The following is a 27184-nucleotide window of genomic DNA, read 5'->3' as shown; positions in this document are numbered from 1 at the left end:
AGACAGAAGGTTTAAAAAAACAAGGTACATTAAAAATATGCACATAGAGGGGGCCTTAAACAGTGAAAGACAGATTGAAACTTCATAAAAAGATCTGATCCAAATTATGAAAAAGGGACAGTGAGTCATTTCTATAGTTTTCATGAATGATTCACAACAATAAATGTAAAGATGTGTCAAAAGTTTACAAGTTCAAAGTATAAACTGAATGCTTCCTTTAGGAAAAACTAAGACAAAATTAAATGCCACGAGAAAGACTTTAATACTTTTCTCTCTTATGATCTAAATGATAGTAACAGTTATGTGCATAATGATAGAATTATATGCTGTAATGAACAGTTTAATTATTATATGCCCCAGCAGTTTTTTTTTTTTTCTTAAAAATCAAGTGCCGTGTAGAACTTCCATATCTGAATGCTTCTAACCTAACTTTGCCATTCTTCTACTATATTCGATTTTCTATGGACATAGAGGAGTGGCTGGTACCTTAAAATGATGCTATTAAAATTCTTTCACTTTGATTTTAAGCTCTAGAGGCTAGGTAGCATTTTGTCAGTATCTGCCATGCAGAGTGGCTGAACCCATTCATTCTTTCTGCTGCCTGAATGCCTCCTTCATGCCAAGTACCAGGCTAGGATATGAGACAAGGCAGGAGGCCAGGGGATCTTACTGGCAAACAAGGAGACTGGAAACAAGCAGGGAACTGTGCAACAGAGAGGCTTTGGGCCAGTGGTATCTATGCACTCAGATCACACAGTCAGACCTGGTTTATATCCTAGATGTGACTTTAGGTACATTAGAGTCAAGATCTCTAATTTAACCTCTTCCCCATCTGAAAAACAGAAGCAATGAAAATTCCTGCCTCACAGATTTATGAGGATTAAATGAGAGGATGCAATGCTCTTAATATAATTCCAGGGCACATAGTATATGCTCAATGAATATTAGCTGCTGTAAGGATGTTAATTATATTATTATTACATTTTGCATTATAACAAGTGTCATGAAGAGCTATGTAAAGGATGCTAATAAGAACACCAGGAAGAGCAATAAATCTCCCTAGAGCAGTTCAGTATGAACAGACACACTACAGAGAAGAGCATGCCAAGACTAGTAACGAGTCTTCGATATCCAGGATAAAAAATAAAATAAATAAATAAATAAAATAAATAAATAAATAAATAAATAAATAGTGTTGTTCAAGAGAAGATGTCGTGTTCATTTAAACGACTATTTCATCTTAAGAAAGCAGTCGTCAGCTACTGATCAAATCAGGACCCTAGCTATGCTGATGATCATTATCATCAGCATCCATAAATTCATTTGCTGCATCACATCTTGGCATGTGAATGCTCATTTGTTACAATTATCTCTTCAGTTTGACATGGAGAGAAAGCAACCATAAAGCAACTTCTATTACCCTGGGAAGCTCCTCCAAATAATTAAAATTCTGAAGCACTCCTCAAGCTGAAAGCAGATCAGCCCCTCACTGAGGGCACATTCTATTAAATAAGCAGGCTCATGTTTGTTGTTCCTCTAACCCAGGTCCTTGAGCTCACAAATCCCACAGCACCAAAAGTCATTATTTTTTTTAACCTAATTTAATTTTTTAAGTCCCATATCTATCTTTGAAAAAGAAAAAAAAAAAAAGGCCACCATTGCTTATAAACATCTTGGGCCCTTCCTAGGTACTAGTCATGGGTCTAAGCTTATAACATACATGATCTCACCTTTCATTGTTTTCTAGGGTGATGGTACTATTACTCAGAGTTTTAATTTTTTTTAATAATAAATTTATTTTTTATTGGTGTTCAATTTGCCAACATACAGAATAACACCCAGTGCTCATCCCGTCAAGTGCCCCCCTCAGTGCCTGCCACCCAGACACCCCAGCCCTCCTCCCCCCTTCCACCACCCCTAGTTTGTTTCCCAGAGTTAGGAGTCTTCCATGTTCTGTCTCCCTTTCTGATATTTCCTACCCATTTCTTCTCCCTTCCCCTCTATTCCCTTTCACTATTATTTATATTCCCCAAATGAATGAGACCATATAATGTTTGTCCTTCTCCCACTGACTTATTTCACTCAGCATAATACACTCCAGTTCCATCCACGTCGAAGCAAATGGTGGGTATTTGTCGTTTCTAATGGCTGAGTAATATTCCATTGTATACATAAACCACATCTTCTTTATCCATCCATCTTTCGATGGACACCTTTACTCAGAGTTTTAAAGGAAACTAAGGCACAGAGAGGTTCAAACTCTCGCCCAAGTTTCATTTGCACGAGCATATTAGAGCTATGATTTGAACCCAACTTTCAAGTGAATTTCCATATCCACTATATTACAGCATCTGTACCTTGAGAATATATTTTCTTTTCTTTCTTAAAGCAATACTTATATTCCAAATGCAAATGAAGGTCAGGTGGAAGTAATGTATGGGCGGGAGAGGATAGATAGGATCAGGAAAAGAAGATAAATGACTCAGCCACTGAAGGCAGATGTTAAATTAGAATTTATGAAGGATCCTACTCAGTTTGGGTTTTCATGGAGACACGACTGGATTCTTTCTTTCACCAAAGACTGAACTTCATCTTAAGTCAAGGTCTTAGACAGCAAGAGCCACACATCCTACTAGACTCTGAGGACTCATTTCCTCCATTATTGAGCTTCAGACCTGCCATCTTCTCATGGGCCTTTCCAAGGTGACAGTCTAGTCTTCCTCATGAAATAGGAGGAAAGCAACTTACCTACATTGCTGTAAGCATTCACTAAAATGAGGTAACATTTTGTTAAGTGTAGTGCTAGGCACAGAGTAGGCATTCAATATGTTGCTCCATTACTAGTAACTTTTACAGATATTATCATGATTCATAAAAAGAGTCCTTTAGCTAATATGGAAGCAATATCTTATACCGCATGCCCTCCTCTCAAGATTATGCAACCTAATAGAAATAACTAAAATCATTAGCTTCTGCAAAGGAGGAAACCTGCAAATGACTGCTCTGTTTGGCTTGTAACAGCCACATGCTCAACTGGAGGAAAATGTATTTTGGTAAATACATCTTGATAAATGTTTGTCAATAGGGAAAAATGGGCTGGCATCAGAAAAAGGAAATTCATAAAGAGGAAAAAAATAATCATTCTATTTTAAAGTAACAAAATCCATTAAACAAATCTGCTTACCAAATGCAGCTTAAATACCACTAACAACTGGGTAAACTAAAAAACAAACAAATAAAACAACTGGGTAAACTGAGTCCAGCAGTGGTTGGACTCCTGTAATAAACCAATTAATTTAACTAGTCAATGAATCCAAAAGAGGTCCAGTCCATGTGCATGAAGACCGTGCCAGTAAGCTAGACTAACAGAAAGAGTTGGCATATAAAGGGCCACCAGACTCAATTAATTCACATTTGATCGGATGCCCTGGATAATGTTGGCTCACAGCTGGATTTGTACAACACAAAATACACAGAGTTGCATTTAAATATTAATAAGTATAAATATTTGAAAAGGTATATCTTTTTTACTTATCACATAGCCCAGGGGAAAAAGAAAGGTTGCATAATTCCAGGATACCTCAAATGAGGGAGGCTCCCAGTCTTCACTGAAGTTCAAGAGCATCTAATTCATACCTACTCTGTCACACTCAACACTGCCCACCTCCCAAGACCAGATCTGACTTGCCACTCCCCATCCATGTTGACTTTAGACAGAGCTATCAGTTTTGCAAAGTCACACTATGGGGAACACTATGTCCTGTCTTAAAGACAACACTAATTATGGAACTAACCTATTTAATCTCTTGCCCCAAAGATTTCAGCGTTTAACTCAGCTTCCCCATAATTCACTGTATGCAGCAATTAAATTAATGGCAGCGGCAGCAGCATGGAATCCTTTAAGCCCCTATGGGCTTGTTCCTTTGATTAGACCAGATCAAGGAAGCTGCAGCTATTTGCAGGCAGATTAGAGGGGCTCCCTTTTTATTGCCATCAGGGCTGAAGATTGAAAGGTCAGGTGTGTTGACATCTTACTCATCTCCATCTGTGACAGTTTACATTGAGGTTATTCTTAACGAAGGTTTTTATTACAGTAAGAGGACCATATGGATCAGGAGGCATGAAGACGCCCTCATACATCTCAGGCAAAGGTACCAAGCACATTTATGCATATTTGCTTCCTCAGCACACCCTGACTACCACCTCCAGGTGCCAATAGTGGGTGCAGGAAATCAGTGTCCCGATGCTCCATGAGATAAGATGGGGGCCTTCAGGGTCATACGACATTTAATTATGCTCTTCATGGTTTGAGGACTATGTTGCATTTTATTACATCTTAACGTTTGTGGAAAGAAAATCACTTCCTCTTCTTATGTGCATATCAGTCATTCCCAAATCTAGCTCAACCAAAATCACTTGAACTCTTTTTATATTTAAAAGAAAAAAAAAAAAAAGCTGAAAAACTGCTTCCCAAGTCTCACCCCAGGGCTGGTGAATAAGTATCTCTTGGGGATGGGGCCCAGGAATCTTTAGTTTCTAAGAGTTCCTGAGGTGGTTCTAGTAAAGAACCAGTTCAAGGGCTCACTAGCTTATGTCACAAATGCAAAAGTATAAGAAAGTTTACCTGAAAAGAATTAATAATAATGCTCAATTAAGTTAAACAATGAGTAGGTTGGGATAGACTCCCTGGGATTAAAATCTCCTTCCCCCACAGCTAGTAGGGTATACATATACACATCACGGAATTGCTCTGAGTCTCATTTTTCCTCACTTTTGAAGTGGGGTTAATACTACCTATCACAGGTACCTGTATGGAAAGCACTCAGCATGGGCCACAACTATATTAAGTTATATGAAAAGCATGAGTGATGATTATTTTTTAACCAGATTCCAGAAATTCTAGACAACAAAGCTCATTGTATCATAGTAAACAAATTTTCCACAAAACAGAATAGCCTTTTTCTTCTCATTTAGTTCTTTACACTTAATACTACACTTGCTGTGGGTTAGGCTGAACATAATGACTAAATTAGAATTTAAAGCTGCATTACTTAATAATTTACTTAATTCAAAGGCACCATCAATTCACTAATAGCTTTGTTGGAATTAAAGAAGGAAAGTATGTGATGATTGTGAACTGCATCCCAATTTCAGAAATGTTAAAATGTACTGGGGTGAGCTAGGAAAGAAGAATTCGATGCTGTCAAGAACCAGGAAAGTCTGTATTAACAAGCCTACAAGTCCCCAATAACACATACAATTCCCCTGAGCTGTAATCAGCAGAACAAGAGCCCTACAAAATATTCTAGAGCCAAATAATCTGGAAATCACTGCCTATCATTGTCCTCCTTCCCATATCCTCTTTTCATAGATTTGTGATATATATTCACATATTAAAATATCTGAAGGTTGAGAAGTCTTGCAATAGATATACACCAGTTGAACTTGCCTTGAAATTTTCTACTGACCCTTTGGGGAACAAACTTTATCAGTACATATTTTGAGAAATGATAAAATAAAGCAATTTCTTGCCTACAGTAATTATGAATATCTTTGTCCAAATATCTTATCTTGTCAGAGTACAAGGTCTATGGGGAAAGAAGTCCCATGTCTCAGACTAACCACAGGATTCACAGCTTCCTTCCAAGGATAATAAGACCCTTTCTTGTTATTTATTAGACTGTAAAAAAATGAACCATGAAAAAACAGGGAGAGCCATTACTTTTTCTGAGCAACCTGTAAGTTGAGAACATTACTGAGCATCTATATTGCATGATAATTTGACAAAAAGACATCTTTACAGTTTTTAATTATCCCAATGATAAGATTAAAAATCCAGGAACTGTTTATTCAGATCCATCTTTGTAAAATAACTACATTCAATAAACACAGCATACAGACAGCTTTAATTTTACATGTGGGCCAGGAAGATCCGTTTCTCCCAAAACATGTATCATCCCATATGTGCTGTGATTTACAATCCCCAAAGCATTAAAGTTTGAATTGTGAATCTTCTGTTTAGGATTCATTGGAATTCTGATCCTATAGTCACACTAAAATAGATTCAGCCTAAAAGAAAATTCTCCACATTTTAAAGCCAGATGGCCTATATAAGCTAAATATTTTTTCATTGCTTGTTCAGAAGAAAATTCACGTTGGAAGTAGTGAATTAATTTAAGTAGACATGAATTTAAGGGATCCTTAGTCATCAATCCCAAACTTAGGACTCTATTTAAAGAAAAATGTATTTTTTAATTAAGTTAAAAAATAACAAAAAGAATATATATAACAACACTGGCATGGAAGATTTTTCTTTTAAAAAAAATCCCCTAATGTTAAGGGAAGAAAAGAAAAAAAAACCTAAAACAATTCTCCTCTATTCCATGGTGTGATCAAACTTTTTTTTTCTTCAAGCTGAGAAATGAGATCTTTATTTGAACTATTTCTGGAATCACCAAAAAAAGTCTGATAATTGCAAATTGTCTGATAGTAAATATGTTAGTTTTTATTTTTAAGATTTTATTTGAGAGAGAGAGGACTAGAGCAAGAGTGAGAGAGAGAGAGAGAGCACGAGAGGAGGAGCAGAGGCAGAAGCAGCCTCCCCACAAGGAGCCCAATTCAATGCTAGATCATGACCTGGGCTGAAGGCAGATGCTTAACTGAGCCACCCAAGGGCTCCAGTAAATATATTAAAGAGTGAGCTTTAATCATGATTTTCCTTTTCATTAAAAAAAAATTACCAAAAAAATCCAGTTCTATCCTTTTTTATTTTATAAAAAGATTTATTTATTTTAAAGAGAGCACAAGCACACAAGCATGTAATTGGGGGGGGGGCAGGGGGCAGGGCAAAGAAAGAGATAGAAACCCCAAGCAGATTCCCCACTGAGAATAGACCCTAACGCAGGGCTTGATCCCAGAACCCTGAGATCATGATCTGAGCTGAAATCAAGACTCAGAAGCCAAATGGCCTAAGTCATCCAGATACCCCCAATTCCACCATTTCTAGTCTTAGGCTGATAGAAACCCAGGATTTGGACTGTATTGTGCAACATTCTTACACAAACCTGTCTCTTGGGATTTCTCTTCAGTTGTTACAAATACATATAAATATACATAGAAACACTCCCCAGCAGTCCTGGGCGGTATTATCATACTGAATGATTCAGTTAAATGAAATCAAGAAACTAATAAAAAGGATACACCAACATTCTTCTCTTCATCATATGTAACACCTCTGTTCTTTGAAAGGAGGCAGCTATAGAGCAGCCTTAAAAATGCCATAGGGGCATCTTCTCTTGAGCACTCTACAAACTCTTCAGCTATATAAGACAGGACCTCTTCACACTATAGTTGACCCGTGAACAACCTAAGAATTAGGGAAACTGATCCCCTAAGGGTAATCAAAATTCATGTGTAACTTCTGACTCCCCAAAAACTTTACTAATAGCCTACTACTGACAAGAAGCCTTACCCTAAACTGAATTAATACAAATTTTGTATATGTATTATACACTTTATTCTTACAATAAAGTAAGCTAGAGAAAAGGCAATGTTAAGAAATTCATGAGAAAGTATATTTATAGTCCTGTACTGAAACTACTGAAAAAAATTCCATGTATAGGGGCACTTGCCTGGCTCAGTCAGTAGAGCATGAGACTCTTGATCTCAGGGTTGTGAGTTCGAGCCCCATGTTGGATGTAGAGATTACTTAAAAATAAAATCTTAAAAAAAATCCATGTATGAGCAGACACACAGTTCCAACCCATGTTGTTCAAAGGTCAACTGTATTCCCTACTTGGGATAAAAAGGTTAGAGGCTTTTTCCTTCTGCCCATTACCTGCATGTTTGCCCATTAGACATTCAAAGTCAGTTTCTCACCAAACATTCTTAGAAAACAGACCATTATTTTATTTAAGGCAAAGGTCTTTGAGAATAGTCAGAAGCACACTAAGGATAGGAGGCCCCAAACAAGCAATGCTCTGCCCTAACTAGAATACTTCTAGTGGAATCTGACAAATTGAATTTCCACATAAGATTGTAAGTAACTTAAAAAAAGGGAATGTGCAATTTAAAAAGAAAAACCTGAAAACCACTAGTATAGTGGACGTGGGGCATGTGTGCAAGGTTAGACTCACCCCTGCATCAGAGTCAGGACCTGGGTAGGATGACCCATTGGCTGAGACAGTCCTTGTACCCAAAGGCCCAGAACAGAGGGTCACATTATAGAAAATGCCTTGTTTGCCAGAGAAAATCTAGCAACACCTGTGTGCCAAGAGCACATCTCTAAATCCTATTACTGAGTCAAGTACTGATTCAGGCAGAAGTTGAAGCACTCACAGCCTGCCTAACACAAGGCAGGCACACAGTAAACACACCCAAAGGGTGCCTGTGATGGACCAGGCATCCGGCCAGGAGCAAGAGGACATTGTTGAACACAAACAGCACAGCCTCTGCCCCCTAGAGGTCAAGTTTAATGAAGAATGCTCATTAATCAAATATTAAAAAAGAACTGCCACATAATGAGCTCCTTCTGGGCATCAGGCACCATTCTAATATCAGCTCATTTAATCCTCACCACACCTCTAAGAATGAGGTGTTAGGACATCTCTATTTCACAGAAGAGATACTGAGGCCCAGAGAGGTCACAGACTACTAAGAGGCCAAGTTTGGTTTGAGGCCCAGCTGAACAGCTTGATATTCCAGGCTCTCAATCATCAAACCCTCTCTCCTCTCTCAAGCATTATTCCCAAACACCCAATCCACACATCTGAGGCAAGTCATCAAAGGAGAGACATGGGATGCTACAAGTCTCGGAGATAATCTCCGAGAGATTTGACCTAAGTCAGAGAACAGACCACCACTGTAGAAATGACACTTGAGCTAAGAGCTCCAGGGATGGCAGAGAAGAGGGAAGAGGGAAGAGGTCAAAGCACCTAAAGGACCCTGGGGAGGTGGAGGGGTGGGGAGCATGGTCTGCATAATGTCCAGACCATCAGATAAATAACATAGAGAGGTGGCAAAGACGGGGACAATGGATGGCAAGAAATAAGAGGTAGGAGGCATGTTGGAATCGTGCTGAGGAGGGCCCTGTAGACCACCGTAAGGAGCCCTACATACTTCCCTAGCCTAATAGGAAGTCACTGCATGGAGGTCACTCAGACGTACAGGTGTTTCAAAAGTCCTCCCTGGATGCATCAACACATAAACCATGAGAACCTTCTGACCATGTCAAGACTGACATGAGACAGTCTTCCCCCACAGACTGGCCAAGACAAAACCGACCCTGCTCTGGATCATTCTGTATGTTTCTGATGCATACCCACAGCCTGCCTTGGACTGACCACTTGCCTGGGCACTAACCACTCCAGCTAATCTCTACCTGAGCTTCATCAGTGGGACAATACATCATCTCCTCAGATTTCAGCATGGGAGGAGAACTTCGAGAATATAAACATTTAAAAATGATGCTATTCTCTTCAAACTCTTTTCTTCATTTGTAGATGGTAGGAGGAGACAGATAACATATCACATTACTGAACATCATGGGACATTTGTTCACACTTAAAACTACTTAGGTGTTATTTCATGTAAATGTTGAGAAGGAAAAAAAATCTTGTTTTTCTTATCTCTTGGGAATTAGGTTTAGTTTCCCCCCAAAATTCTGCAAATTGACAGAAAATGATGCATCTGTACTTATTTCAGTATATATCGATTTAATCACACAAGAATAACCACTGAACCCTGACCAAGGACAGAACTTTGTGGAACTCAGTCTTTCAATCAGAGGTACTGGCCCTAAAACTACAATTCCACTGATAGTGATTCGATATGCATCACTCTGCTCCCCACCCCCTTCCTTTCTTTTATTCCTCCCTTAGTGAAGAGATGTAGGAAACTTCTGCTAAATCCAACATTTATTGGGGGGGTGGAGGAAGCATAAAATCTTGCAATCCTAATAGTCATGATCTTGCAAAGTCGTCCATACAGGAGCGATTACAGCATGTCCAGAGGGATGGCATGGTTATGGACATGGCTTTGATCCAAAGAATCTAGACTCTCCTGATGCTCTGGCTTTGAACAGTTGACCCCTCTGGGCTGCAGCACCCACATCTGTAAAATACATAAGGTGACTATATCTACCTTACATTTATGGTACTATTAAATATTTAGCATGGGACTAGCACAGTGAACAGGGTAATAGGATTTTTAAATAATTTTTTTTATTATTTTCCACAAATGAGTATAACTTTATCTTAGAAAATAACCTCCACGTTGGGTTGGATTCATGTCCCTTCTAGCAAGACTGCTGCAAAAAGATATGGCAGGAGTTTCTTTTCTGGGAGATCATACCATTAGCCCTTTATCTACAGTGTGGGTGTATCACCAGACATATTAACTTCCCCTTACATCCTTTGAAAGTGTAGAAGGAAACAGATGTAAAACAACCCACTTAATATGCAACACTATGGCAGAACTGAGCCCACTAAAAGATCCTCTTGAATCTTGCTTAAAAAAAGCATGACCCAAGGAGCAGAAAGAAATCTTTACAGGTTCCACACTTTTTAAAAATAGGTTCCATGCCCAACATGGGGCTGGAACTCATGACCCTGACCCTGAGATGAAGAATCATATGGTCCTACCAGCTGAGCCATCCCCCACATTCTTGACATGAGAGGCTCAAGTTAAGTCCATGCCATCAAATATTTCTCTGTCATGAGACAGTGAGGGTGGGAGGAAGAAGGCAGATGGAGAGAGAGAATCCCAGGCTGACTCCAAGCTTAGCCGCACCCCAACCCAGGCTTTGGTCTCATGATCCTGAGATCCTGACAACTAAAACCTAGAGTTGGATGCTTAATCAACTGAGCCACATTTTAAATAAAGGGGTAGGGGCAGCCCAGGTGGCTCAGCAGATTAGCACCACCTTCAGCCCAGGGCATGATCCTGGAGACCCAGGATCAAGTCCCATGTCCCATGTGGGACTCCCTGCATGAAGCCTGCTTCTCCCTCTGCCTGTGTGTGTGTCTCTCTCTCATAAATAAAGAAATAAAATAAAAAATAAAGGGGTAATTTGGGATTAACCCCATTTTTATTAACTCACTAACCTAATTTTAGCCAAGATGGTATCATAAGACTTCGCCTTTTAAACATTAGGCCCATTTATTTCTTGAAACCAAATTCCCACTTTTTCCATGCTGCAAAGTTTTATAAAATGCTCTAATTTAAAGGCAGTCTAGTCTCTGCTGCCTTTCAACTGTACATTCTTTGTTTTTCACAGAGAACAGAAAACCATTGATAATCCCTCAAGAAACTTCTGACAGGATAGGAAAATGCCTGATGTGCCCAAAAGCCTCGAATCCCCAAGACATAGAAGAGAAGTTGGGGGGAAATTTAAATACCAGTAATTATCATATCTCAAATTGCAAGAAAAACAAATGCCTCAAATACTATTATTCATTTAAGTTTTCTGACAACCCGACATTTATCTCCTTTGGTCTTATATTATAGAAATGTCTCTTATTATATTCATTTTACAGAGACTGAGTACTTTTAATACTAATGAGATGCATGTTCCAGAGTTGATCCCTTTCTTTAAAAAAAAAAAAAAAGTTGAAAAAGCTGAAGCTATTATGTTGATTGCACACCAAAGTGTGTTACAGTAAATGATGCAAAGGGAATTTAACAAACACGTAAATGCACTTGAAAGTGGTACTTTTCTGCTCTCGAGGTTCTGGTCACAAGATACGCACCAACCCTAAAAAAATTCATCCCCACTACAGATAGCCAGGTTTTTTGGGGTAAAATTCAACTGAAATCAAACAGTAATTAAAGCACTTAATTTGTACAAGCACTGTTCCAAGATTAACTAAAGGGCTGAGGGGAGCTGGAGGCGGGGAGATCAATTAGGAACCCATTAAAATATTCTAGGTAGAGAGAGAGCGAGAGAGATGACCCTGAGCTTGGGATACAGAGCAGAAATGGAAAAGAGGGATGTGAGAGAATGAACAGGATCTGGAGAGATGATATGGAGAAGAATATTTTAAGGATTAAAAAATGCAACAGTAGGAAGGCCATTAACCAACAGAACAAGTGGAAGTAGTAGCAATTTGGTGGGAAAGAATTCTCCTTTGGAAACATGGAGTCAAAGGCACTTGCCCCTGAAACCTCATCTCACCGGGAATTGTCGATAACAATACTGGAGCCATATCAGAGGCAGACACATCATTTTGGGAGATGGTTATGGAATCTTATGCTCAGAACGGGAAAAAGTCATGTCCATAAGTTCCAATGCATTTTTCTCCCTAACACTGGCTGTGATACAATCTGGATAGGCACCATGTCTGCTTACCCAGTAGTCAAGAGAAAGGACGTAGAGGAGGCTGAGAGAGGTCAGTGAGGGTCGACCCCGGACCATACTAACACCAATGAATGGCAAGACTTTCTTCTGGTATAGGAAGCCAAAATAATTTTCATCAGTAAGCTTATTTTTTCATCCAGGGGAAAATGAACATGTATTCACATTATAATAATTCAAAAAATTCAGAATTAATGAAAAAGTAAGTCTCAGAATCTTAAAGCAACTGAATATAGCAACCAAGCATGGGTGAAGCCCCAAAGGGCTTCTGTCATGCTCATATGTAATTAAAAAAAAAAAAAAAAAACACTAGTCATGTTTGTAGACCAATTTTATAGGGCTAAATTAATGAATAGTTTTGGAATGTTCTGGAAATTCCACAATGTTCATTTTTATATTACAATTTTTGCATTGATTAATGATTAGGTAAGAAAATTATTACATCTTTGAAAGAGTAGAAGTGAGGTATAAGAGGCTTAATTTCACAGTTGCAATACCCTCAACAAAATACAATTCTAATTTTTAAATAGCATTATTTAAATAGCAAGCACAGCAACCGTTACAATGAGCCAAGTGATCTGCCATTCCTTACCTCTAGAATTTGGCTCATGCCAGAAAAAGATATTACACTCCTTTGATATAAACCAGTCACTTGAGGAAAAAAGAAAAATAGTAATAGTAAAATAACAGCAGCAACTGAGGAGGTATTTGCCATGTACCAGGCACTGGGCCAGGGACTCTGTGTTCACTAATCTTTCAAACTTCACAGAATCTATCAGTTAGGTATCTTGCAATGCCCATTGAACAGATGAAGAAACTAAAGTTCAGGGAAGCGTAAGTAACTCAGTTACTTAAATATATTCCCCCTTGGCTAAAATGACATAAGCAAGAGGGTCTGAAAAGCATTATTTTCCTAATCAATCGCTTATTTATATGCAAAACAACAAATAAACATTAATCTCAACATAAAGAGGGAACAGATTTAATACTGTGGTTATTACTTTGAAACCAAAGCTATACAGCCTCACCAGAAAAACCACACCAGCAAAGCACCCAAGGGCTGACAAGTCACAGGAGCTGGTGTATGCTCAGAACTGCAGCAGGCAGTGGAGGAAACGGATGGGCTGTATCCTGGAACCCAAGTGGTCTGTAAATAGTGACAAGGTGGAGGATACCAATTTTGTTGTCATTTATATACATACTTAGATGCCAACTTCATGGGTTCGTCCCAAACAGCTCATTTGCCCAAACCTCATGTTCTTCTAGTGTAAACAAAATGAGAATGGCATCAATCTCCCCGCTCTGTGGTCAGTATTATGTAAGAACACACACACGAAGCACTCAGCATAAGAGGTGTCTGGGTGGCTCAATCAGTTAAGTGTCTGCCTTCGGCTCAAGTCATGATCTTAGGGTCCTGAAATGGAGCCCCTGTTAGGCTCCCCACTCAGTGGGGAATCTGCCTCTCCCTCTGCCGTTCCCCTTGCTCATGCTCTTGCTCTCAAATAAATAAATAAAATCTTAAAAATAAAACAAACTAGCATCAATCAACTCAATAGTGTAGGCTGCCATCATCGTCCCTGCTTACAGTAGTAACCATGACCTCAAGGAGTTCACGGTGGCAGGAATAGAAAAAAGAAAAACAAAAAACACAGAGCTATGAAGTCAGTCACAGCAATCTTCAAACTCCACACCTCTCATTTAGGCGGCATGGCATCATTTGTAAAGTTAAAGACACTAGAACATAGGAAGTTCTATTACTGTTAGTATGAAGATGCTTTAAACACTAAACTGAGGCAACAATTATAGGCCACAGAGGGAATAAACATAAATGTTAAATATAAACAAACCCAGGCTCATGTAAAGATGGACTTTATTTGAAAAGATGATTGTAGTAAGGAGAGAGGACTGTGGTAATAGGAAGGAGACCAATGCAGTAGGGAGACAGCTCTTGCCTTCAAGGTCAGGCAGAAAGGAATTTTATTTTCTTGGGAGAGGCAAACAAATCCAGAAAGATCCTGACTTAGGGGAATGGGAGGAGCAAACAACATGACTGGACAACTGACCAGGTAAATTGTTTATCTGAGGTCAGCCATTTCTCAGCAGCTGTTCTGTATTCCAAAGGTCAAGGATGGAGCAAAGTTTATGGGAGAAGGTGAGAAGCTTGGCTCTATAGTTTTGTCATCAATTTAAATCAGCAAGTATTTGGACAGAGGGTATGAACATTTCAGTCAGAGAAGGAGAATGTGGGAGGGGGTATGTTTATGGCCTTGCCAAAGTTACCTGGGAGGGTCACCTATTAGTCTTATGTAAGCCATCCGGGCAAGAGTGGTTGTCTGCAAGTCTTTTTCCTGAACATTAGGGTACCAGACTCCTTTATCTATTGCTGTTTTCCAGGAACACAGTGTTCAGGTAAAGATTAACATTACCAAGAACAAAACTGTACCTATTCGGTTCAGTGCTGTTAAGAAAATAATCTACTGCGATATCAAAATCAAACAATCACCTTCCATTTTCCATAGAAGCAAGAAATATGAAGAAGGTTAAAAAAAGTCTGTCACTGGGATCCCTGGGTGGTGCAGCAGTTTGGCGCCTGCCTTTGGCCCAGGGCGTGATCCTGGAGACCCGGGATTGAATCCCACATCGGGCTCCCGGTGCATGGAGCCTGCTTCTCCCTCTGCCTATGTCTCTGCCTCTCTCTCTCTCTCTCTCTGTGTGTGTGTGACTATCATAAATAAATTAATTAATCAATCAATCAATTAATTAATTAATTAGTTAAAAAAAAGTCTGTCATTAACCCATAAGAAGCGGAAAAATAATCTTAACTATTTGAGGATTTTAGATTTTTTTTTCATTTCTTTGAATGCAACTTTATTGGTTAGAATGTTTCACACACAGTCTCAAACATAACAAAAAATCAGAAAAATGGCTGGTGCACAAAATGAAGACTACAAAGAGAATTATCAAGTATTTTACTCCTATCATTAGCTATACCTTTGCAGAAAGGCAATTTGAATGTTTATGTTTGTTTCTAAGAAAGTTAGGTCTTCTATTAAATCTTCTTTGATATCATTAGCATCTAATGATAGTTTCTAACAGAGTTAGATCTTCTATTAAATCTTCTTTGATATTATTAGCTTATGCCTACTGAATGTGTACTATCTTGTCAGGTATTACACTAACCACATTATGTAGTAGTTACTGTATGTCACTGCAGAGCCTAATGAGGACAGTACTGTTGTTAAAATATTTCAAAAAAATTTTTGCCATTTAGAACTACTTTAAAGAATACCACATTATTATTTGGATATATAGATGTTATGCCAAAGATTAACTCAAGTTTTATATCTATGAGAATCAATATAGTAAGCAGATATAAACACACATAGAATATAAATGTGCATGTTTCAGGAATCAAATAGAAGACATATTAATCATTTTTACCTTGGTAGGTAGGAGGCTCAGAGTTAGATTTAATGATCCGTCTAGAACATAAGATGGTTTCATCCACCCTTCTCTAACAAAAGTATAGCACAACATTCTTCTACTGTGTTCACGATATGAATGAAAAGTGAATTACCTTGGTTGGGTTGAGTTATGTATACTCACTTCAGAAAGTAGAAAGTATACACAGCACACAGAAAGACAAAGGTTCTTGGTTGGGTAATTAGGTAGGAATTTGGTCCTAATTGTAGAAATAACAACAGCAACAAAAGTAATAAAAAAATAATAGTAATAACAACAATTAGAGCAATGATAAAAATTAGGGCCTTGATGTACTGTTTGCAGCCTGCCAGGCACTGGGTGAGCCACTTATTTTACTATCAAATTTAATCCTTCCAACAAGAATTAATCTTATGATCCCCATTTAAAGATGAAAAAATGAGATGGAGAGTGAAAGCTACACAGCTACTGAAAATGGGAACCAGGAATTCACCCCAGGCAGTGTGAATGCACAGCCAGCACCATTCACAATAATTGGGTTTAATGACCTGGGTCCTGTCCTGGTCGATATATCAGAGAATAATCTTAGTCGACAAATTCAAGAATAAGGGAGTCAAGCAAATTAGAATGAACTTCATTTATTGAAAACATATTCAGCTTTTATAGGGTGCTCTCACCTCCAAACCATGACTCCTAACCATGATTATTGCAGTTCTTAATGCCTCTTTCAGAAAAGAAATCATACTCTATAAAAACAGTAGAACGAGATCTGACAAAACCATTAGATAAATGATGATGATCATAGTTGCAGATGCAGCAATAGCAAAGAGAATGCCACTAAAACCACCATTATTTATGTACCAGGCCCTATACTATTACATGTAAGGCATATCAAAGACTTTACATATAGCATTTCTTCCCTGCCATGTTGCATATTCTTTTACTTATCCTGCAAAATGTCTTACACATAAAAGTCACTCCATCTTTTTGCATCAGCAAATAAATGAATAAGCAATAGAGTATATTGAAGATATAGAAAAATTATTTATAAGACATGCCCAAAATTCCCAATGACACAGAGAATATAATCATGCCACATATCAAATCCAAGCCACATGCCATGGAGTGTGCTTCTGAAATAAAATGTAATGTAATTATTGTTTTGGGAGTACCACACAGTATCCAGTAAAAGACACTGTATTAATTATATGATTTTCCATAGAACTTTTCTAAGGTTGCCCAGGACAATAAGACTTAGAACATTCATGATGAAACTGTCAAAGAGGACTAGACTTGAGGGACCATTGGGAGAAAAGAGATTTGAAAATAATGCACTGCCTGCCCATGGTTCAGACGTGCCTGTCTCTGCAAGTATGACCACATTATTGATTCTCCAAGGAAGAAAGGAAATATGACTTTGTCCCTTAACTGACATCAAAGTTATAGTGCTATGCAACAATGCCCAAGAGCATTTGCAAATATTTTTATTCCAATACAAAGTCTGAGTGTCCTAAAAGACATAAAGCTAATTGATCCAAAATGCAGTGGTCAGGAGGCATTGAAAATTGGTGGGGGGGGGGGGGGACAGTCAATATTTGAAAGAGACAAGTCACTAGAATAAGTCTTGAAAATCTCTGAAAAAAAAAATGATTCACAGATATTTTACCTTTCCATACACAGAGCCCAAACTATGATCACTAATGGCAGTGAGATGACAGAAAAAATAAATACTAAGTCTATCTATAAGCTGAAGCTGTAACTATTCCAAAGAACAGTTTCTCTATCGTAAGTCATTTGTGTAAGACTTTTTGATCAGCATGAAGTAGCAAAATAGAGGACATATTTCTGTGTACCCATCAGAGAATATTCTCATAATGGCTATCTCTATAAACTAATAAATGTTGTCAACTCTAAAGAGAATTGAAAAAGGTACAGTTTCCCAAATATGATAGAAGGTACAGTAAATATTTACGGAATACTTAAAATGAGAGTATATATAATAAAAAGTAGATGATTTGAAGCTGGAGCTTCCAATAGGAAATTTTATTTTGTTTCATTTTATAATTAGAGGAAGAAAGGTCAAGCCATATGTTGGATGCAATTTGGTTTTTTTAAAGTGTAATCTAATCATAAAATAAAGGGTCACAAAAAGTTAGAACGGAACAGATCATAAAAAGCATATATTTCCGTGCACTACAAACAATCACAATCCCTTGAACAATTCCCCCGAAGCTGCCTAACATCAAACCTCAGTTACTTTAGAATCCATCAGCAAATTTAGGATGCCTCCAAAGGGGCCTGACAGGTTAGGCAAAGAAAGCACTGTACACCATCAGTTTTCTCAGCGCTGACTAAAGATCTATAGGTCAGAGAGGGGCAGGCTCTGATGTTTCTTCCATTAATTATTTAAGGTAATATTCTGGATGCTATCAAATCCTAACAACTTCAAATATAAACCCTTTTATGCTTCAAAGACATGCTTTCAATAAACAAAACAATTCTCCAAAAAAAAAAAAAATCTGATGATGCATACTTTACCTTTCAATCTTTTCCTTTTACCAATAAATTTGGATTTAATAATATATTCTGGGTCAACATACAACAACAAAGGAGAGCCTTTCTCCAATTTTCTGCACACTCTCTACCCCTCTCACCTAAGAGCCAACCTATCCACCCTGGTGACCTAGTTATAGCTGATATAAAGCTTTTGATAAATATGTTTACCATAACTAGTAATAATGATGGAGGTTACAGGTTCTTTAACCTAGTTATTTTTATTATGGCAAATTCAAACATGTACAGAAATAGACCAGTAAAATCAATCTTGACATACCTACAATCTTGCAAAAATGATCAATTCATGGCCAATCTTGTGCTATATCCAATCTTACCCTGATTCACTCCCCAATCTCATTTGAAAGCAAATCACCATCATATAATTTCAATGTACATATGTATTTTTATATGTATCACTCTAAATAATGAGGACTTAAGCATTTTTAAAAAGAAATTCACATATAATGATATTAATATATTTTAAACATCTTTTAAAATACCTAAATATAGGATGCCTGGGTAGCTCAGTGGTTGAGTGCCTGCTTTTGGCTCAAGTCATGATCCTGGGGTGCTGGGATTGAGTCCCACATCAGCCTCCCCGAGCTGCTTCTCCCTCTGCCTTTATGTCTGCCTCTCTCTCTCTGTCTCTCATGAATAAATACAATCTTAAAAAATAAAAAGAAATACCTAAAACTCAACAATGACAAAAACGATGTCAAGTATCTAGTATTTAAATTTCCAATTTTCTCAAAAATATCTTAAGTACAAGTTTTTTAAAAAAAATCATTAGTATCACTAGTTATTTTTTTGAGCTATAACTTCTTAAAAAGGTAATTTAAATATGAACTAATTGAAATCACTGTCCTAATTGCTCTTTCAAATCGATCACGAAATTCAAGTATGGATTATCAGGTTCCAGAAATATGAGGAGTGACTGAGATAGTCAAACGATTTCTAACCAAGTAACTGCACCACAAGCAAATCAGCTCACCATAAACATCATGTCTATGATAATAAGAGTTAACACTCGCCAAGGATTTTGTGTACCAGACCCTTGGCCAATCTCTTGCAATTCAACCTCCCTGAATCCTCATGCTGAGTCCTCAGCACCACCCCCAGAAAGGTTTGATGACTTGAACAAGGGCACTCAGCTTACAAAGGGGCAGAGTAAGGAATTCACACAGGCAAGTCAAACCACCCAATTTCCTGTCACTGACACTGTACCCAACACTTGGGGACACCAATGTGAGATCTTCACGATAGAAGGCAAAAGCAGGAAGTACATTCTGAGCAGGATTTAGAAGCTACTTAAAGCAGAATGAGAAACTCTCACTGGCTGCTGCAATTTTATAATTACCTTTCTTTAAGTTTAATTACTGCTCAGAGTCAGAAACATAAAAGGTGGAAGTACTGTGCACGTAGCGGATCTATACACAAAAACAACAGTGGGAAAGCCTAAGTTCTGCTCACCTCCTAGGTCACATTCCTTCAAGAAGGTTTTGAAGACAATACAGATCTGAAGTGTGGCAATTAATAGGTACAGTTACATACTTCCACAGGCTACAAGTAATCTATTTGGAATTCACCTCTCAATTATTTCATGCCTGGGGTTTTCTATCTGAAACTTACAAACTTGCTAAGCCTATCGTAAAGTCAAAACACTTCATCATCACATTTTATAGTACAAAAAAGTAAGTCTCGAGTTTATCTCATTCTCTGACAATTCAGAGATGATAAAGTCTTAATGCCAAGCCATTTATACCGCAATCTTGACTCCTATTCCCATCTTCCCTTTTCCATCATTCCAAAGATATAACCAGGTAACAAAGTTCAAGTTCATTACACAGATAATCCATTTCTGCAGCCAAAGCAAAGGCTATGTGGATGGACATTCTCAGTACCTGCTAAAAATACCAAGTGATGAGAGGTTCTTTATTCAGATATTTACAAGGCCCTCTGTGAAGCCAACGTTCTGTAATCCAAATGCAAATGTTTTGTGAAGGAAGCAAAGGCTAGAAAGATAAGACACCTGAAGCTGCTCAAAGCATAAAAAGGAGAGCAGGTTTATCTGATTTAAATATAAAGCTTTGCTAAGTGGTCAAGAAACCAAAGCAATGGGGTGGGGGGTGCAGGCTTGCTGAACAATCACCTAGCTTATATGATTGAATTAAAAGGTTCAAATTGAGTTGCTCAGTCTATCAATATACTTACTAAGTTCCAGTTATGTTTCCCAGCAGTGTTTTAGGCACTGTAGCTCAGTCCAAGCCCTACGACAGTTTTGCTGTTGCGGGTTTTCTTTCAATTTTAGGGAATCTCATAGCAAAATTGAAAGATACTTTTCCCTTGTATCTTATTATTGCAAGTAACCTTAGATTTAGTCAGCATCCATTACAAAACCAAGTAACATCTATTAAAGGATAGGACATCTAGAAGCTTGCCATGTTGGGGGAACGGGGTCTTGGATGTCCTCTGCACAGCAGGGGGTTAGTTCTATGATTGCTGGTCTAGGGGAAGACCCAGGACAGCTAGAACAACAGGGTTGGGAGCATTCCTAGAAACTCAGGGCAACAGCTATGTACAACAGAAATACTTCAATACTTTAATAACCAGTATGACTAAATCAGCATTTATGACTAAACAGAATCTTGGCAGCCCTATGTTGTCTAGTACTCTATAGATGAACAAGTCCAAGTCCCATATGCAGGCAACTCTCTGAACAATGTGGTACATAACAAATAAATACCATCTAAGTTTTATAAAAGTAGAAAGAGCAGGTTATCTTGGACTTTTCAGAAGTCTTTGAAAACACAGCAAATAGCTACTGTGTAAAGATCCCAGAAGAAAGCTTTTCCAATTTACTTTCTCCAGTACAACAAGCGTTACTATTCCATATCTGATGGTTGTTTTATTGGTAACAAATACCTGACAATATTTAACTCTCATTCAAGTTCAAAAGATCAAAAGATCTAAAGAAAGACCAGATAGAAGAGCTAGACATATAATCAAGGTAGAAACCTTGTGCTAAATTTTTATGTAAAACATGAAACTATAAAGATTTTCCTGAATATTTTGAGCAACTGTATATTAAGTCTAATCCACCCTTCAGGAGTCCCTTTGTTTTAAGTCATGTATCCCATACTTCCTACTACACAGAGAATTTCTGTGGTGTGTCAAGGGTTGAACCAGATGATGTTAAATGGTTTGGGATCTCAAAGAGAGCAAAAACTGTGCTGAGAAGTGTAAAACATGTTGTCAGAATGCATAATATACAACAAATAACACTGGTTAGAAAAAAAAAAGAATCTCATTATCTTCCTCAGGTACATATCATAATTAATCATTTCCCTCCAGAAAAGGTACAGAGTTCTAAGATAATGCTACCTATTCATTTTTGCCTCTTTTTCTCAGAGGTATGGGTCCTTAGTGGAAAATCTGAAAAATTCGACCAAGATATGACTGAGTTAGGTAGCAAATTACCCTTAGAAGGCATAGAAAAACACATACAATCTCATTAGAAAGTATGAGCTTGTACTTTCCATTTCTTAGAAAGCAATCAAAGTCCTGGCTTGCAACACTGTCCAATTTAATGGAGCATTAGTTAAACTCTCTTTATCTGCATTTGAATTTTGAAAAACACATTGAATTAAGCAAGGACACCAAGACTCTAATCAAATTGGAATTTTCTTGAATCTAGCTTATACCCTTTTTAGCCCAGACAATATGGAGTGTTGACCCCCCCCATACATTAACTAAAGCCACCTGTGCCCACTTACTAATCACTCACACATGCTTCTACCATTCTGCTAAGATACTGACCAGAACACCTGCTCACTTCAGATAAAGATTCTGCGCACATCTAAATTATATAACAGGCTTTTAAACTATTATTGTGAAAGGAGAAATCAGTCAATATGCTAATTTTTGAGGCTTTCTGCCTAATTTTCATTAGCCTACCCAAATTTCTTTTCCATCTTTGGGAAAAGGGCCTGTGCTTATTTTCATCGCCAAAAGACGGCCATGCTCACAGACAGCCAGAAAGTATTGATGACTCTTCCTACTTCAAATTTCCCAGGCACAAAACAAGGGGCATAAAACTAAAGTGATCTTTCACATTTGGTAAGTTTATTTTTAACCAAAATGGGCAATGAATTTCAAAATAAAAAGACATAGCCAAATTCTAAAACTATGAAACAAATCAAGGCAAAGGACAATATTCTAGTAGCAAGCTAGGGATTTACAGGCTGAGATGATCAATATTTGTAATGCTTTTGTGAACACAGACACGGTTTTACTCAGTCTTACTCAGTTGTATGTTTAAAGCCCCCCCACCAAAATGGTAAGTTACCATTTTCGTAATATCTAGTAGTTACAATGTTACATGATATGCCACTCCCACCTCCCCCACCCCCCCCACACACACAAAAAAAACCTCACGAAGCAGGTAACAAAAATGTGATGTAGGTATCATAAAATGAACCAATAACTATTGAGCTCAAGATTCTGTGCCAGTCTATATTATCCTCAGATAAAAAGTTACATTTATTCCTAAGAACTCATCACTAATTCACCATAATTATCCCCATTTAAGAAAAATAGAAACTGAGGCTGAGAGAGCTAAATTTATTTCCCCAAGGTCAAAACCATAAGTACTCAAGTCGAGAATACTCTAAACCTCTCATTCTCACCAGACGAACAGGGGAGGAATTCAGGCAGGAACTTCAATTATGTCTCACTTGATTTGCTTAAAGAAAAATATGATTAAGGTTTCACCTCTTCTCTCTCTCTTACTAATGTGCTGATATGGGTATTAATAAAAGCTAGCAGGCAGCCCAGGTGGCTCAGCGGTTTAGCGCTGTCTTGGCCCAGGGACTGATCCTGGAGTCCCAGGATCGAGTCCCACATCGGGCTCCCTGTGTGGAGCCTGCTTCTGCCAGTGTCTTTACCAGTCTCTCTCGATCTCATGAATAAATAAAATCTTTAAAAAAAAAAAAAAAAAACTAGCATTTACTGAGCATTTTTTTAGGCTAAGCCCTTCACATGATTTAGCTAATTCTCAAAAACAATCCTATTGTAGATATTATAGATATTATTATTAGATATTATTGTTACACTGCTTTATAGGTAGAGCTACAGGTACCAAGATGTTAAGTAACTTCCAGGTAGCAATTTCAAGCCTCTCACCAACGCATTCTGGCCCCAGCATCCACACTTTGATCCATCAACCTCTGAAAATAAAAGATAATTGCAAAGCAAAGGGAGAGAAGAGACACTGAGAAGAAATAAGCTAGATCTCCTAACTTAAAAGCACACCTTATACCCAAGCCTCCTTGCATTTCCAAACTCAGGATCTACTAATTATTTCTAAGTGGGAAGCATTCTGGTGGGTCAACAATAAGTGAACAAAAATCAAATGGTGTCAAATTGTTTTCTGGAAACATGTTGAAAGACGTATTACAGTGGCACAGCCCTGAAAGGCAAACAATAATCTACTGAAATATAATCTTAAAATTAGAAAACAGCAACGAAGAGTGCATTTACCTTTCAAGAATGAAATGGAAATAATTCACTAATGAGACAAACTAGAGTCAGCCAAATTGACACATAGTTTCTTAACTCTACATACACACGCCCTTCTCTCTTCTCTCAACCAGAAGCCCTACTAGAAAGCAAGATAATAGAAATGCTGACACAACTAACCTTATCCAATGCTATAATTCATATCCAATGCTATAATTATATTTTCTAATTGTATACTGGGTGAAAGAAATGCCAACCAGTACAAAAACATAACTAGCTAGAAAAAGTCTATCAGAATTCTCGGATTGTAGAAAATGCATATGAAACACTATTATCTTCAGCCACAGCCAGAAGATGTCAGACAATCAATTCATATAACATGCCAGCTTAATAAAATCTGCATACAAAATTTATGAATGCAGTAATATTCCTTTTTATCACAAGTTATTAATGGTCAATTTAATGAACATCTACAGCTGGAATGCTTTGGTTCTATATGATATTTTAATCATCTTTAGTCATGGATTTAAATGCATTTCATTCTATAACCATCAGCTATTCAGGGTAAGAAAGTCCTTACATAGGAATTGAAATATTTGGGGTAGGTTACCAATTTTTCTTGATCATTCCTGATTTCCTTAAAATCTTAAAGATACAAACAAAACTAAATTTTCCATTACAATCATATTTGCTCTAGAGGCACCTGTGTGGCTGGCTCAGTGGTCAAGTGTCTGCCTTTGGCTCAGGTCATGATCAAGTACTGGGATCCTGGGATCAAGTACTGCATCAGGCTCCCTGCAGGGAGCCTGCTTCTCTCTTTATGTCTCTGTGTCCTTCATGAATAAATAAATAAAAACTTTTTTAAAAAATCATATTTGCTTTAACACCTATATTAGGCCACAGAAGTTTTCCTGAAGTTGTACTATATGTTCATTTAGTTTAAAATCTCCTTCCATTCCCTTTTCAAAAAAGAACTTCCCAATCTTGTTGAAACAAAAAACAATCTTTCTCAAAGCCATCTAGAATTTAGAGGACTGGAGGAAATGGGATATTTTTAGGTAGAGGGAACAACATGAAATCTTGATTTAGGGACAACAAATATAAGGACAAAAAAATACCTAAGGTGTGAATTTTAGATTTAAAATACTGACTTTCAACAATGAATAAATCTGTAGGTGGCAGGCATTTTCCAAACTTCTCTAATAAGTAGGATATGCATATATCCAGGAACATCATGACTCATTAAGTTTCATTTTAAGCTTCTTGAATCTGCCTAAATTTTCTCATCTTAACAGACAAGCCAATATATGCTTACACTGTGAGGTTAAAGCAATGAACTTATGAAGAGTACCTGTCAAATCAAATTATCAACAAGCAATAGTCCCACTATTGGGAAGTATCTAAGCTTCAATGTCAATTTTAAAGAAATGTGCTTACATTTGCATGTTAATTAGATCACATCTTCAACATCATACTAATTTTGGTTTAATGCTCTGTTTTATTACCATTTCCAAAATGACATTTTTAAATGTGGGTATCAAAGAAAAAACCTCTACTTTTATTTTGACAAAACCCATAAATATTAAACTTTAAATAGTATGAATAGAAATATGATTGTGTCTAAAATTCTAAATATTTAGAACTGGATTTTAAAAACTTTCCATAAGAAAATTATCTGAGTCTTATTTAAGAATATAATGAAAGGTTGGGTGGAATATGAAATTTAGGTTCAAAAGCTAGATATCCATGCTTTAAAAAAATATATTAAAAAAAAAGAAAGGTCATTTTGGTTAAGCCTTTCATTATAAAGGGCACCTGGGTGGCTAAGTCATAGTGACCAACTCTCGATTTCAGCTCAGGTCATGATCTCAGGGACTGCATGGAGTCTGCTTGAGATTCTCTCTTTCACTCTTCTTCCTCCCTGAACCCCCACCCCCCACACGCACACACATATACACTCTCTAAATAAATAAATAACATTTAAAGACTTTCGTTTTAATTCAGACATGATCTGTATTGTTTCTTTGCAGGAGGTAGGAGGAACCAGACAGATTAAGACTGCATTCTCTCCATTTAAAAAAATATATACACTTAAATACATTATTTTAACTGTGGTAAAATTCATCAGAAAGTTTAACCTTTCTGAAATGTAACATCTTGTGTCATATAGTACATTCACCATGTTGTGTCACCTTTACTGCTGTGTTTCCAGAATGTTTTCATCATCTGAAAAGGAAACCTAGTACCATTAAGCTGTCATTCCACCCCTACCGCCAGCCCTTGGCAAACACTAATTTCCTTTCTATCTCCGTGAATTTGCCTAGCCTGAATATTTTATATAAACAGAATAATAAAATAGTGGTCTTTAGTGTCTGGCTTCTTTCATTCAGCAAATTGGTTCAAGTATATTTTAAGTGAAAAATATTGGTAAAGAAGAATTAGCCAAGTTCTTCATTTCTCAATTTCCCCCCCCACTTTTCCCGTTCCACAATTATTCCTAAAACCGTCAGAAGCTTTGTGCTCACTTTTTTATGAGATAAAGCAATTTGAGTTTCCATACCCTAATTTTTCCAAGCAAAAAGTCAATGACAAATATCCATTTAAATTAAAAATCTAAGGCCATTATGGACATCAAAATTAGATTCTATAAAAGCACAAAAGAAACCCTAAACATATGGAGATTTACATTGTGTTCATGGCTATGGAAACCCAGTATTACCAATGTTAAATTTCTCTAAATTAATCTACTTATTCAAATGTTTTTTTTTTTTTTTAATCACATTGGGTTTTTCCATGGAACTTGAAAATATGGGAAAAAATTCCTGGAAAGAGTCATGAGTGAAGATCAGCCATAAAAAGGGATGAAAACTAGGGAATGACTCACCCTTCTAGACCACAAAGATAACCTCTTGAGCCATAATAATCAGAGAACTATGTAATTGAAACTCAAACAATTGAACTTGGACAGGCAAGGAGACCCATACATATATGTTAAGACTGTGGGGGAAATAATGGATTGGAATACTGGTTTTTTGTATAAAGAAAAATGGGTTCATAACTCATACCACATACAAAAAAATATCTAGATGATATCAAGGCATTTATGAAAAAAAAAACTTTAGAAAAAAGTTATAGGAAAATACATTTATGGCTCAGGAATGGGAAAGATGCCTTGAACTAGACCCAAATGCATCGGTCATAAATGAAAATATAATTACATTTAACCTCATAAAATTAAAAATTTTTGATTGTCAAAAGATACATACATACCCCCACTAAGAATCCAAACCAAAATTCAGAACATATTTTGAAATGCAT

At 37.2% G+C, this 27184-nt stretch overlaps 1 protein-coding gene across 8 annotated transcripts in view; it reads right to left on the bottom strand.

Moving 5' to 3' along the window:
- Positions 1 to 27184, bottom strand: part of FHIT (fragile histidine triad diadenosine triphosphatase) — a 1388110-nt gene that overhangs the window by 690630 nt on the left and 670296 nt on the right. The gene's annotated exons all lie outside the window — the stretch shown is intronic.

The sequence above is a fragment of the Nyctereutes procyonoides genome, unplaced genomic scaffold (genome assembly GCF_905146905.1).
Source record: "Nyctereutes procyonoides isolate TBG_1078 unplaced genomic scaffold, NYPRO_anot_genome, whole genome shotgun sequence".
NCBI classification, from domain to species: domain Eukaryota; kingdom Metazoa; phylum Chordata; class Mammalia; order Carnivora; family Canidae; genus Nyctereutes; species Nyctereutes procyonoides.
Note: the sequence above shows the minus strand (reverse complement) of the source record. Positions and strands in the feature narration are given on the sequence as shown.